Below are 9,029 nucleotides of genomic sequence, written 5' to 3' on the forward strand. Positions count from 1 at the left end.
TAGTCAATCAACAATTGGTCGGGCACAGAGCCATCTGTATAATGGTAAGTCTAGACATATACGTCGTAGACATAATACCATTAGACAACTACTCTCAACTGGAGTTATCACTGTTGACTATGTGAAGTCAAAAGATAACCTAGCAGATCCGCTAACCAAGGGGTTAACTCGAGAGTTAGTTGCAAGCTCATCACAAGGAATGTGCTTGATGTCGTTGTCAGCGATCAGTGCAGAGGACACCCAACCTATGCTGACTGGAGATCCCAAGAACTAGGTTCTAGGTTCAAAGGGACAACTAATCTGCACTGACTAGACACACTGTAGGGGAAGTTCCATGAAACAGTGACGAGACCAGGATAAGCCGATGGACTTTTAATGATAAAAAAAAGAGTAGATGGTAACTCTTGAGGGATCACCTATGTGAGAAAGAAGTGGGGCCGCTTCGAAGAGAATTGGAGGCACAATTCTGAGAGTTTCTCACAGAACCAGGCGTGTTCATGGCCAAGAACGAACACACTCATGAGACCTGAGCTATATCAGGGAGAGTCTTGGGTAAGATCTGTCCATGCTTACACCACCAGCCGAACAGTTCAAAGACATCGTGTCTACTAATCAGCCAGTGAGCAAACAAAGTTTACAAGGGAAGGTTCAAAGGGTAACACCTACCTATCATATACTCGACTCAACTGTCGAAAACTATCACCAATCCTTGTTTTCATTCATGTGGGGGATTGTTGGAAAAATTGAATGAAAACGCGACGTGTGGGTTGTAGTCCCACAACGATTGAAAGCAACGCTTTCCGGCTGATTCGGAACAAAGGGGGTGAAACTCCATGGCCCGGAGGATATCAACTCATTGCTCGATCAGGACACGTTGCACTCCACATGACAGGCCAAGTGGTAGCTAACCACTTGGCAAGCATGCAAGCCACAACGTGGCTTGCTTGCAGCTAACAGCAAGCCACGTTGTGGCTTGCTGGCAAACATGCAAAGCCAAGCGTGGCTTGCTGGCAAGGTGCAGCCAACAGCAAGCCACGTTGTGGCTTGCTGGCAAACATGCAAGCCACAACGTGGCTTGTTGTGCTTGTTGTGCTTGCAAGCCAAGTGCTTGCAAGCCAAGGCAAGCACAAGTCTATATAAAGACCTGGAGAGGAATGAAGAGAGCAGAGCAAAATTCAAGAGAGAATTTGTATGAGAAAAGTTCAAGTGAGTTTTGTGTGCTCTTTCCTTCCTCTTTGAATCCCCATATTCTCTTCCTTTTTGTTGGGCCTTTCTTTTGCTCAACAGAAATCGTGATAGTTTTCGGATCTAGTTCAGATCGTCATGACAACCAGTGCTCGGTTGTGTTCGTGATCCTGCCGTTTTATCCTGGGAGACAGATGCCACCTAATCCTCTGAGCACTGTGGAGGGGCCAAATCTGTTTTAAGGAGACAGCGCTCTGCTGGACTCGGCATCCACTTTGAGTTCGTGTTGCAGCTTCGGACATCCTGTCAACAACTCTCGGCAGCAACTTGGCGTTGCTCGACAACTCACGGTGTCCGCAACTCACCTACTCGGCGCTTGGATCGACTCACTAGAGTCGACAGTTTGAGATTATCTGCTCAAACCTTCTTGATTGTAAGTACTTGTGCATTTGGTATGGACTCAGAAGTGTGAAACAAAGCTTCTGAAACGATCACACAAAGATTGTAACGGGTTTATTCCCAACAGTGAACAGATGATCTCGTAAACAACTCAATCTTTAATAGTTAGTCATTTTATAAGTTTGAAAGCAACAACTCTTTTAAGTAAACTAAACCAACCCTGGAGGCTTATTTTATTCATACATCATATATCGATCCAAAATTAGTTCACAATAAGATAGCCTTCAAATCTGACAACTTTATATATGTCTTTAATTTATTTAGTCAAACTTATAGTAGTGTTTAATGACCTAATATGTCATTGTGATTTATTAACTATCAAACACAATTCACTACTTAATTAGGAGGTGTCCGAGAAGTAATCTTGTATAGTTACTCGAACAGCTAAAGGAATTCGCACCAAGTGCTTTCCCCCATCACTCCATGTCAAGCTTCCGAAGTCAAGTCTCCTTGCACCGCATGCAGTGAGGTGAATGTTAGAGCAAAAGTTTGTACCTCGTTGAAAGCATTGAACTTGAGGACCGAAGGCTCCGCAGTAATCTTAACACCCGGAGGTGATTCTACTATTGCTCTGTATATTGTATCTGTGTCGCCTACGTTCGTGACGGTTCTCTTTACTGTCACAGATGTTTTGAGATCAGAAATGGATATGGAGGGCAGATTCAAGTGATACAAATGAGCATCCACCAAGTCACAGTTTGATGCATCACTAGTGCAGTTAAAGAACTTGAAGTAATCATTTGGATCCACGTCGTAAATTAGTCCCGGATCCAAAGCTCTGTTAGGATTGATGTGACCACCACCGAAGTCGAAAGGATCAGCGAGCTTTCTAGGAACTCCATCAGCTTCGAAAGGGAATCCATATGCGTTGGTCATGTAAGCTTCATAAAATGGCAATATTCATATGATCAACAAAATTTACTCAAAGAGTTCAGAGTTTGATGGAAGAATTATAATAAGTCTGATGACTAATTAATTGACTTACCGGTAGTTACGAGTGCGGATTTAATAGCAGCGGGAGACCATTCTGGATGTGCTGCTTTGAGAAGAGCTGCTACTCCGGAAACATGAGGGCATGACATCGAAGTTCCAGATTCAAAATAATATGCATCAGCCTTTGCAGCTAAAATACTTACTCCGGGAGCTGTGATATCCGGCTGTCATATGGCAAATTTAATTATGCATGGTTAATTGTATTGATTTATATTATCCTCACTCTTAATTAGTTTCAGGAAGCTAAAATAGAACTAGTTTTGATCTTTTTTAATTAAAAATTATAAGTTTTGGAATTTATGACCTAGTTAACGGACACAAAAAGGAATTATTCACCAATATATATAGTAGATCAGCAAAAGTAGTACGTACCTTTATAAGATCCGGATAGCCTAAACTTGGTCCCCTGGAGGAGAAAGCTGCAACCCTGGGAGACATCACTCTACTCCCTACGATATTGTAAGCTGGGTTTATCAAGGCCGTCGGAGAAGATGTGTCACTGTTAATCTCAAACGATATATATATATATTAGCTTAATTTGAATAGAATAATTGACTACAGGGCGTTTGATCAAGTAAACTGATTCAGTGTAGAAAACACACCTTAATCCTATATAGTCCACTATTTGTAGCATTACGTCATTGTCTACAAGGACATAGATAAATTTCTCAACAACTTGGAGCAGGCTGACTGGGGATCGAGAAAAGATAACACCTTCTGCCTGAGCTTCTATCAAGCTAATTACTATTTTGGAGAAACTGCCAACGGCAACAGCAGCACCAGAAGGAATGTCTCCAGGAGCATATAAAGAATCAGCGCACACTGCAATCTTTCCTGCTATATCTGTTGTATTCAACTCAACAGTCGAACAACTGCAGCAGCAGATAGCATGCATACAAGCAATTACAATTTTAATTAATATGCCTTCCCCAACATTTAATTAATGAAAATAATATAGGAAACGAAATGAGTACTAAAGTACCTTTCAATTAGAATTAATTCTGTAGAATTAGATCCATCATTGGATGTATAATACAATGACTGGCCCTGCAATAGTATTAAAACCAAATTAATTAGTAAGAAATTAATTAGAAGTAAAAATAATAAAAAACTATGTGCTCACTAGCTCTTACCACCAGCTTTTGATTGTTTCCGAGTGTGATAATCGTAGGAAAAGAGCGGTCCATTGTGCTGGCTCCGACCGTAATCACCCATGGAAGCTCATTGCTAATGGTTTGAGGAAGCGGACCATCATTGCCCGCTGAGAAGACCACTGTTATCCCCTTTGCTACAGCATGTATTGTGACAAAAGATGGTAAAAATCTACCACCGAGTGAAAGTGACAAGATGTCGACACCATCATGCACGGCATCATCGATAGCCTTGAGCACGGAAGCATCTGAACCTTTACCAAGGCGACCCCATAACGCCTTGTATATAGCTAGCCGAGCATGAGGAGCGCCGCCTCTTGCTGTGCCAACACCAAGGCCATGAAAGCTCGTGTTGGACACGAATGAACCTGCTGCGGTGGAAGCTGTGTGTGTGCCATGGCCATTAAAGTCTCGGGGAGATTTGTAGTCGACGTTGAGATTGGAAGCGTCGATGCCTCCGGTGTACCATCTTGCACCGATGATCTTTCGATTGCAATTGTTCATGGTGAAGTTTTGACCTGTTTGACATGTGCCTTTCCAACGAGAAGGTATCGGTCCATAACCATAGTCATTAAAACTCTTTGATTCTGGCCAAATGCCTACAAATACTTATGTAATGTCATTATATTATTGTTGGGCTAACAATCTATGAGTTTGCCATTTTGAATTTATAGGATTGAGAATTCATGCATGCTTGCCTGAGTCGACAACTCCAATAATGATATCTTCGCCAAGCTTGCCTCTTTGAAGCAGTCCCGAGGGTTGGTGTTGGCCATAGCTTAGTCCAAGATAGTCCCAACTTCGTGTTGTATGCAGTTCAACACTGCCACTTACCTTTATACTAATCACTTCCGGTAATTCTACAAGAAAAAGGTTTTCAATTTAACTCATGATTCTGATTTAACGGAAACTATTATAAGATGCATACTGGAATATAGAACCTCTCGTATATAAAATGTGATATATAAAAAAATAGTACCTCTAATTTGTAGAGCTTGGGAATCTGTAAGCATGGCTGCAAAGCCTGAGAAGCCATGTCTATAACTGTAAACAATTGAGCTTAGAGCTTCTTCCTTACTGAAAAATATATATCACCCATTAATTGAATTTATTATCCTTATTGTAACTTTATAATCATATAAAGGGGGAAAACAGAAGACGATCGAAGAGCACAAGTTTTGAATTAAGTATTTACCTTCCAAGTATAGAAGACAACAAGTCATGGTGTGATGCAGTCACAAGATTTGGATCTTCGTGCCTCCTCTCTCCAAGGTATACTATGTATAACTGAAAAAGGAAGCACAAACATATATTTCTGATTTCAATTCTCGTCTTCTTGGAGTAAATATGATTCTATTTTCTTTAATTATATGTGTATGTATATAGACATATATATAGTAAAAAAAAAAAAAAAAAAGCTGTAGGACTCTAACTTTCGCCGATGGTTGACTTCCATTTGCTATCATCTGAAAGGAGTTGAAAGTGAAGAGAAGCAGAAGAAAGGAAACTAGAAGATGCTGTGAATCCATCTCGATTTAGCGTTAGGAGAAAACTCATTGTTTGGCTCTATTTATAATAAAAGATTGCAAACAAGATAGAAATGAGTTTGATAGACAACGTAAAAGACGAAATTGCCTTACCTACTCTCCAGTTTTGATAAGTTCAAGGATTCTTTTCATAATGCATCTTAATAATTTGATCATCTTATGATGTGTTTATTCCAACAAGGTTGGATCTCAATTTAAAATTTATCTAGATGAGTAAAAATATTAAGTTTGGATAAGGACAACTGAAGATTATTTGGGTTACCCGACGTGGACAATTTTAGTATGAGCCACGAGCCCACAAATCCATCAAGTTGGCTCAAGCTTTGTCGGAGTTGGTTGAGAAAGATCAAAATAAAAAGTTGAAAAACTAAATTAAAAATGATATCCTATTTAGATGCTCTTTCATCACTTTGCTCTTCGCTAATCCATTAGTAATAACGGAATTGCCATCTGAACTAATATTTAATTAATATTTTAGTGACTTGGAAATTAAAATTGTGACTCTCGTCTTTGTCTACTTATTTATTATGAATTAATAAACCATTATCCATTGACTTGAACTAATATTTAATTAATATATTAGTGACTTGGAAATTAAAATTTTGACTCTCGTCTTTGTCTACTTATTTATTATGAATTAATAAACCATTACCCATTGACTTGCCTTTATAAGAATCACCTAAGAACTTGACAAGGCACACATAACGCCAATTCTTTTTGCCAACTACCATACTTTTAAAAATATGGATCCACAACTTGCATTCTTTGTGAATTTATGTTTGTTTCAATTATTCATACAAGATAATGACCTAACAGAATAGCAATTATCTTAACTGGTTGAAAAGAAGGAGGATTTATGGAGAGAATAAGAGAAATAAAAAATAAATAAAGAGAAAATCAATGTCCTCTAATTTTTTTTAAAAAAATATTCTATAAATGAGAATAATCCCTTAAATAGTTACATAAATACTTATATATATAGACAAATTCTGACTTATAATACATAAAACTATTAAAAATAGCATAAATATAAAAAAAATAAAAAATAGTTAAATAGATGTTAATTTGGAGTCTCCAAAAAGAGTCTAAATGTTTAATTTTAGGATCCAAAATTTTATAATTATGAGTTTCTTCTGGTAACGAATATAGATATATGAGAAAGTCATGTACAAGATGAAAACTTTACTTGCTTTATATATCTCTTTAACTCATTTATTCAAATTTACTATTGTTGATCAATCTGAATCTAACCAAAAATATTATCAAATATTAGTACTCCCCACTTTTTCACTCGCAATGTCATCACTCTTCAGTGTGATAGGACGATCTAGTAGTTAACACATGAGGTGTTATCATCATGAGATCTGAGGTTCAAATCTCGGCAAAGTCGAGGTAAATACCTCCCTTATGTACTAGTCGTTATTCCAAAGATTAGTAGCCGCTCGTTATTTATCTCTTCTGTGTTGACTCTGAGACGAGTTGGTGAGGGCACTAAGAGTGAACGTATATACCTTTTACCATCATTCTTGAGTGAGATTGAGATTGGATTCTCCAAGATCTATAGTGGTGTTGATGAGAAAGACACTAGTCAGGAGAGGGGCAACTTTTGAAATACTAACGAATTTTGACAGGAATCTAAGGAAATGAGTGCCATAATTGACCACAAAAAGAATAGGGGTGGCAGCGACCGCCTAACAAAAAAGTTTTCCCTTTATGTATCTGGCAGCTTTCATGAAAGAGGAATCAAAGGAAATGAGTGCCTTAATTGAAAACAAAAGCATGGGATGGCAGCGACTGCCTAACCACCACCACCACCACCACCATATGAAAGAGGAAACAAATTTTGTCCACCACCATATATGTATCTGGCAGCTTTCATGAAAGTCAAGGCAAACGAGTACCTTAATTGAAACATAAAAATGTGCGTGGGGGTGGCGGCGACCGTTTAACAAACTTTTATTCCCCAATATAATTTTAACTTTCCTTGGCTCCGTCCATATATGTATGGCAGCTTTCATGAAAGAGGAATCAAAGGAAATGAAAAGAATGGGCGGCCGCCCAATCCAACTTATGTATTATAACTGTTCATGTTTTAACACCGCCATCTAATTTAATGATAACCAAATTAATATTTCAGTAATCCTTTCATTAGATACAACTAGTAGATTTCAGGCCCTGATGAGATCATTTTCCATATCTCCACCGGGACGCATATGAATTGCCTCTGAAGCCATTTAATTCTGCATTAATTAGTTTCATTGCAGGATCAATCAGTCGTTATCTGAAGATGATAATGGTCACTCCTTCCTTTACTCTGTCATCAGCCTCACTCTGCTCTATCACCTTCTGCAAATTGCATGATCTGTAAGCTAATTGCTTTCACCATCCCCCTAATCCTATCATCTCATCTTCAGGATTTGAGAGGGCGCTAATTGAGGGAGTTGCAAGGAGATGATGAGATAACTGGCCTTTATGCCTCTGTTGTCTTCTTTGCAGCAAATGTAGCTAATGCTCAGACAGGTATAGATGATTTAACTCTCAGAGACACGATTAGTAGAGTTAGGATGATGATCTTTCTTCACTCGAGAGATTAGTGAGCAGCTTGATGTTCATGTTACTCTAATAATTTTTAGTTAATTAGGTGCTTTTATTTAGTTTGAGCATATGTTTTCATTAATTAGTATAAGTAGCAACTATACTTTTTTCCATATATAAACTTCATATTAGATTACAAGTGCCCTGATTTATCTCAACTAGATGCCCTTTTTTTAACAAAGTTATGTACCATGGAAATAAAACCTTAAGAATTTGATTCACATCAATTGTTAATGAAGCATGAAACGTGGTGCAGAATCTTCATTGTACGGAGTATGTGATTCATCAATGAGCCATTACTAAAAGTGCAGTATCTTTCTCTTTGGTGTATAACTTTTGAAGGCAGACAAATCTCTTATGAAATCTTACAATAAGAATTTAGAGAAATGGCATAAAGAAAATAAGAGAAAGATTCAAATGATTTAAACAATCAATATTTCATCAACCTTTAAACTCTCCTTCCTCTTGATTGTCTTTATATAACTTTTAATCTTCTTTCGCTTCACTAACTAATCTATTGTTATATCATCAATTAGTCAACCAGGCCAACCATGAATCGATAGTTTTTTTTATCACTTTTGTCTATAGTTTATCAATGAGTACTATCTTTATCAACTGGAGTCCATCATTAGTTCATCATTAGTTGATTGATTTAGTGTAGCCTCTAAGTCGACTAAGGTGGCGTTTGATTTAGAGATTTGGGAATGAGGGAATGGATTCATTTCCAAACCTTGTGTTTAGTTGATGGAAATGAAATCAAGATTTTTGAATGAAATTTAAAAATTTGGGTATGGATGAAACTCATCTCCTCCCTTGGGTTTTGATAGAATGAGAATAAAAATTAAATTTTAGACAAAAATATCCTTAGTATATTTGTTCAATTTTTCTTTCATTTCATTCTCTCTCCTTGTTCTCTCTCATCATACTTTCTCTCTCCTCATTCTATCATCACATTTTTTCTCTTAACATACTTTCTCTCTCCTTATTCTCTCTCATCACACATTCCCTACCATTTTCTCTCTGTATTCTCTCTCATCACACGCACTCTCTCATATTTTCTCTCTCTTCATTCTCTCCTCATTTTTTCATCATACTTTCT

General features: G+C 37.6%; 1 pseudogene; it reads right to left on the minus strand.

Annotated features, from left to right (window-relative positions):
- Positions 1–1,789: 1,789 nt before the first annotated feature.
- On the minus strand, positions 1,790–5,335 carry LOC121998097 (annotated as a pseudogene).
- Between the last annotated feature and the right edge of the window lie 3,694 nt (positions 5,336–9,029).

The sequence above is a fragment of the Zingiber officinale genome, chromosome 6A (assembly GCF_018446385.1).
Source record: "Zingiber officinale cultivar Zhangliang chromosome 6A, Zo_v1.1, whole genome shotgun sequence".
NCBI lineage: Eukaryota > Viridiplantae > Streptophyta > Magnoliopsida > Zingiberales > Zingiberaceae > Zingiber > Zingiber officinale.